Source organism: Morone saxatilis, unplaced genomic scaffold (genome assembly GCF_004916995.1).
Source record: "Morone saxatilis isolate NCDOM2014 unplaced genomic scaffold, NCSU_SB_2.0 Contig21, whole genome shotgun sequence".
Lineage (NCBI taxonomy): Eukaryota > Metazoa > Chordata > Actinopteri > Moronidae > Morone > Morone saxatilis.
Genome location: NW_023339774.1, coordinates 22,039,107 through 22,045,500, shown reverse-complemented (window position 1 = coordinate 22,045,500; position 6,394 = coordinate 22,039,107). Strand labels below are relative to the sequence as shown.

The 6,394-nt window shown below is 35.3% G+C and overlaps 1 protein-coding gene across 1 annotated transcript in view; it reads left to right on the top strand.

The window, feature by feature from the left end:
- Window positions 1–6,394, top strand: part of xrcc4 (X-ray repair complementing defective repair in Chinese hamster cells 4) — a gene marked incomplete at its 5' end in the record, with an annotated part of 24,220 nt that overhangs the window by 1,526 nt on the left and 16,300 nt on the right.

The following is a 6,394-nucleotide window of genomic DNA, read 5'->3' as shown; positions in this document are numbered from 1 at the left end:
GTTTTTAATAAAAGTTGTACTACCCTTGTACACTGAAACAAATAAATTTTTATCATGAAAACACAATCATTACTGCTAATTCCAAGAATAAATGAACTTTTATTTACATTCTATAACTTTTTTTACATTCAGATTTAAAAATAAATAATAAACAGTCCAAATTTAATCTGAACTTGTATTCTGTTATTATAAGCAGTTGTTTTCACCCTTGGTTATGTAATAGCTCAAAATTGGAATTTGTTTTTACAGTTGTACAATCTTTCTTAATTAACCATTAAGAACAAAAGGTAATAAATTACAAGTAAAACTGTATTTTTTAAATGGATAAAATTTACTGTTATGAAGTTTTATTTTTTCTGTTTTATTTTACTTGTATTGTTTTTGTCTGGCGCCCTCCAGCTGTAATATTACTGTTTTTTTTTTTTTAAAGTTATTTTACAGTGTTCATGTTGGGTTTGTTAGACGTGTTGTTTGATTTAACTCGGCTTTCTCCCTCGGCCGACGGTCAGAAGGTGTTAATTTTGTAAGTGCTTGGTTTTTGTGTTTTTTTTGAACTGCTGCAGCTCTCTATAGCTCAAGTTGGGTTAATTGGGAAACAAGTAAACTCTTCAAGTAGGGTTTTGTTGAATGTTTTGACATGCACGTCGGCGCTCTTCCTAATTTCCTTCTGACTGTTGACAGAGCTCCACGAGAAACCTCCCGAACGAGGAAAGCCGTGCAATGGATAGAACCTGTGAAACGTTAATGTATATCAAGAAAGTGACTCGATGGCCCTTCACCGTGCATTGTTACTGTTCACCTAAACCAAGACCTGTGTAAGTTTATCTTTCAACTAACTACAATAATAATAACTTGGAAGGATACATTCTTTTCTTCTATTTCCGCTTCAAAGAAGAACACTAATGAACCATGAACCTGTAATCAATTATTTGATCTTAAATTTCGTTTAACAAATAGCAAAGGGTACATTAACAAATGCTTTTAAATTATTGATTGTAATTGGATTAGAATTTGAAGATTGTTAATTAAAGTTTATTTAAATGCGTGCCACAACTTAACTGCTTAGTAAGATGAAATAAAAGGTTATTTTTTTTAAAAATGTTTGTAGATTCCTTTTAAAGTTATGGAAGGAAAGAAAGTTTTTGAAGTGTACTAACGAGACTGGGAAAAAAACCATTTTTGTAACAAAAAACCAGCTTAAAAAGTCCTAAGAAAAGCCAACCAGTAAAATAATAGGACTATACGTGAAAAAACTTAAAGTTTAGGTAGCCAGTAAATAAGAAATAAATTTTTGAAAAACTAAAAGTAATTTTAAAAAAAATGGTTAAAAAAAGCTTTTAAAAGTAACAGACAAATAGTTGCAAATGTGCGTCTTCTACCTTTCTTCCATGTTACAGTAAAGCGAGTCCAACATGGAACCTCCCCCGGAACTTCACAGCTTCGAGCTTTTATTTAAACTGAATGAAACATGTAACCCAATAACGAACGATTTGCTTCAAGTCGTCAAACCTCAGACCACCACCTGTGGGTATATCCAGCCAGAAAGGGTGCGGGTAAAACTAATTCAGCTTTTACACAGTTTAAACAAATGCTTTTTTTTCAATGAAATTTCAGTATCATATGAATAATATGCCAAACAGTCACAGTTTTTTTTAACTTTACACTAACTTCGTGAATCGTTTCCTGTGAGTAATTCCTATCCAGGGTGTTTTACCAACGTGAAGTGGAAAGTAATCCCTGTTTCAAGGGTTCCAGTCTGTTGTTGACTTAAACTCTTCGACGCTCAGACACAAACCTTTTGTTTTGCCATGGGTGTGGAATGACAAGAATGGAAATTCTTTGTTTGCAGCAGAAGAAATGAATTCCTTGCTTTCTTGTTTTTCTCCAGAACAGAAAAAAGTTTAGAAACAGTGGGGAATTTTTGCAATGTGCTGGCGATTGGTTGGTTCCAGCGGAGGTTGTTGCGAAAAGGTTTCTTCTTGTAACATAAAAAAAAAAAACAGTAAATTTCTCTGTCAATGAGAAAGTTTTATTGAGTCCAATAAATGAAAAGGCTCGGTCCTTACGATTGTTTCCGGCTCGTTTCCTCTAATGCTGTTTTCCAACCTGCACACATCCCTTCAACACACCACGTCAGGTGTTTTACCTGAGAAAGTGGTTTTTTAGCAAAATACAAACGTGTTTGTGTTTTGGTGTGTGGTGTTTGTTGTGTTGGTGTTTTGTTTTGTGTTGGTGTTGTGGAGTTTGTGTGATGCTTTGTAAGCATGTTTTTGCGCGTCCAGCCGCAGCCGCAAAAAAGGTTAAGAGAGTTAGAACATGTTTAAATGAAGCCTGAAACTTGGTTTAGAAATTTTTCGAAAAAAGCTTAAAACTTGTAAAAAATGGTTCCAAAAAATGTAAAAGTAAATGAGGAACGTTTTGTTTTGTGGTTTCTTCGCTATCGAAACTTTCCAACAAATTTTTCAAGACTTTAATTATCGACTGGATGCTCCATTGTTGTTTAAGAATAAATCAACAAATCAGAATGGTCCACAGTCACAAACAGTTTTTTTTAAACTCATGAAAATATGTAATTAACACATCCGAATTTAAGAACTTGTAAAAATTATCCACCAGGAACAAACGTTTGTTTCCTTAGTTTGGCATCAAACGATGAAAGCGCACACACATTCGATTTCATGGAAACGACAAGAAATAAAAAAGTTGAAACAAGAAAGTTGCAGCGTGATTTCCAACATGAATTAAAATATTCCAATACAAGAATAACTGGTAGATACAACCAGAAAGGACACAAATGGAATTATCTTCTTGTGATTTTCCCTCAGGAAAAGAGAGAGAATAAGCATAATTGGTAAGGTGTCACATACAATAGTTAATTAAGTTAAAAACAATGCGCGCGCCGCGCCAATAAGTGAACTATATATTTTCACAGTAATGACTTATTATTAAAGTTCTAATATTTGACTATAGTCTAGACTAACTATTATGTTATGAATTACCAATTCAGTGGTATAATATACGGAAGGTATATCTATAATATAGCTTATATGTTGATCATTGACGGTAGGTGATAAAAGCTTCAGTCGTCTGCACTTTGGTGTTATTTAGCTCTTCTGGTGTTCTGCAAGATAACAACGTCGGTGCGTGAATCTCACCTCGTCGGAGCCTGACTCCTCCTACTTTCCTGGTGTGGAACTGGAGGTGGCCAGGGCTTTGGGTTCAGGCTTCCAGCTGCTGCTGACGGTTTTGGACGGGACGCCGGAGATGGAGTACGGTAAAGAGACCCCTCACCATCGGCGGTGACCGTCACAGCGTGTCGGTTGACGGACCTGACCACGAATTATATGCTCGCATTGAATATAGTTGGAAACGCCTCCTACGTGTTCGAGCGACGAACACACACACACGACACACGACCTCATTTATCACTTCACCATGGAACTTTTCTGGGCCCCGCCGACCATTGGGGTTCAACTGCTTCGGACAGTTTCAATCAGAGGAAGATTTATTAGTTATTAGATTTATTAGTTTAGAATTTATTGTTTTTAGATTATTGTTTTTGATGACACCAGGACTGACGTCACTACCATGTTCATGTATAATAGTACATTAAAGTATAATCTTGGTTAGTACAAATTTGATCTTTTTCTTATTTCGCAGGTTTCGATGCTGTGCTTCTATTTCTACTGGGGGTTCACTCCTCCCTTCCGCCTTACAAATATGAGGTAGGATGGACATTCTACTGACAGAAATACAATAAACTCACTCAAAATTGTTTTTTAAGCTTTAACGATCGCTAACTCTGGTGTTTTGGTGGAAATAAATCCTTAATTCACCGTGAACGTAGATATAACAGCAGTTTCCGAGTTCGGAGGCAGTCCGGCTATGGAAATCAAACCTACATAGAGGCAGCGCATACAACAACAAGGCCAGAGAGAGGGAGGACGCCCACATTGTCACTCTGTGTCTGTATAAGAGAATAACTGTTTTCCTATATTCTGTGTATATCCTTTGATAGTGAGTGAAGCAGCAGATAGATCCGTCGCTGAGAGGGAGCTTGACATGGCAGCACGAGCGGGTACGTCAGGACCCCACCAGGTAGCAGAAATGAACGAAACCTAATTCGACATACAGGGCTTCCCAGTCCTGAGCCGTCCTCCCTCGAGCCACCGCGCCGCCGGTCAACGCTGTGACGGAGGGTTCAGAAGGACATCTCTGTGAGTGGACTACAGTGCCGCAGGTGTGTCGCGGGTATCGCATCAGAGGATTACTGCAGCATGTATTCTCTGGGCTACCGACTGAACACTAGAGTATAAAACATAATACTAGGTTTATAAGTTTATGCATTTTATTATTAATATTATATAAATTGCAAAATATCCAGTGCAATTTATTCTATATGTAAAAATAAACCGTACTGTAAAGGAACATCAATTGCTATTTATTTATAAGAAATGTACTTTTTTCAAAATAAAGATTTTTTGCTATTCGTAAAATCTTCACAGAATCTTTTACTGTTTAGTTCTATAGTTAACTGTTAATTTTAGTTTTATTCACATGTTAAATATATATTATATAATGTAAAATTAGTGTAATGTTCAATGATTAGTTTGTTAAACTGACAGATATCTGTAAATTATGTTGATAAAATGTTGTTTTATCATGGTATAACAATTTGTAAACTGACAAATACATTTTTTATCAGTGAAAACAGCCAAACTAATATACTCGTAATTTCACAGATATGATTTTATTACAGTGTTCTATAACTTTTAACATTCAGATTTAAATAAATAATAACAACAGTCAATTTAATCCTGATTATTTGTATTATAGCAGTGTTCACCTGTATTTATAGCTCAATGAATTGTTTTTACAGTGTAAATATCTTTAATTAAACATTAAGACAAAAAGGTAAATAAAATTAAAGCTAAAAACTGTATTTTAATGATAAAATTACTGTATTAGTTATTTTCTGTTATTTTACTGTATGTTTGTGGCGCTCAGCTGTAATATTACTGTTTTTTTTTACAGTTATTTTTTACAGTGTTCATGGTGTTGTAGACGTGTGTTGATTTAAACTCGGCTCTCTCCTGGCCGACGGGTCAGGAGGTTAATTTGTGAGAGTGCTGGTTGTGTTTTGACTCTGCAGCTTTATCAGTAAGTTGATTATTGACAGTAAAACCATCTTCAGGGTTGTTGATGTTTCACATGACGTCGGCGCTGCTTCCTTAATCTCCCTCTGATGTTTAAAAGCTCCAGAGAAACCATACACCGAACCGAGGAAGTGATGAATAGAGTGTGAAATGTTAATATTATTTCAGAAACTTGACTCGTGGCCTTCACGTGATTGTTACTGTTACCTCACCAAAGACCTGTAGTAAAAGTATCTCAACTAATACAATAATAATAATGTGAGGATACATTCTTTCTTATTTCTGCTTCAGATTAACACAATTTGACCCATAACCTGTAATATTTAATGCTTAAATTGTTAAATAAATAGCAAAAGGTAATAACAAATAGTTTAAATTAGCTTGATGTAATTGATTAAGAGTTGAAATAGTTAGATTAAAGTATTAAATGGTGACAAACTAACTGTAAGTAATGAATAAAGGGTTTTAAAATGTGTAGATTGCTTAAAGTAATGGAGAAAGAGTTGAAGTAGTCAACTAAAAGACTGGAAACATTTGTAAAGAAAAGCTAAAAGTCCTAGAAAAGGCCAACAGTAATATAGATATAGCTGAAAAAACTAAAGTTAGGTAGCCAAGTAATAGAAATATGTTTGAAAAAACTAAAAGTAATTTAAAAAATGGTTAAAAAAAAGCTTAAAGTAACAGACAAATAGTTGAAATGTGCCAGTTTCTACCTTTCTGCCAATGTAAACGAGTCCAAACTGACCTAAACATTCACAGTCGAGCTTTATTAAACATGAATGAACACATTGGGAACAATAACGAACGGTGCTTCAGTCAATCAGACCAGACTGTGGGGGTATATCAGAGAGGGTGGGGGTAATAATCAGCTACAGCAGTAAAATCCAGCTTTTACATGAATTCAGTATCATATATAATAATGCAACAGTCACAGTTTACTACTTAACTTTCACTGATGTTCCTGTGAGTATTTCTCCAGCGGTGTTTAGCAACTGAGTGAATAATCCCTGTTCAGGGGTCAGCTGTGTGACTAACTCTCGATGCCGACACAAACCTTTTGTTGCCATGGTAGTGATGACAGAATGGAAATCTGTTGCAGCAGAAGGGAAATGAATCGATGCTTCTGTTCTCCAGAAACGAGAGTTAGAAACAGTGGATTTGCAGAAGTGTGCTGCGATGTGTCAGCGGAGGTGTGCGAGGTTTCTCTTGCTTAACATAAAAAAAAACAAAAAAAACAG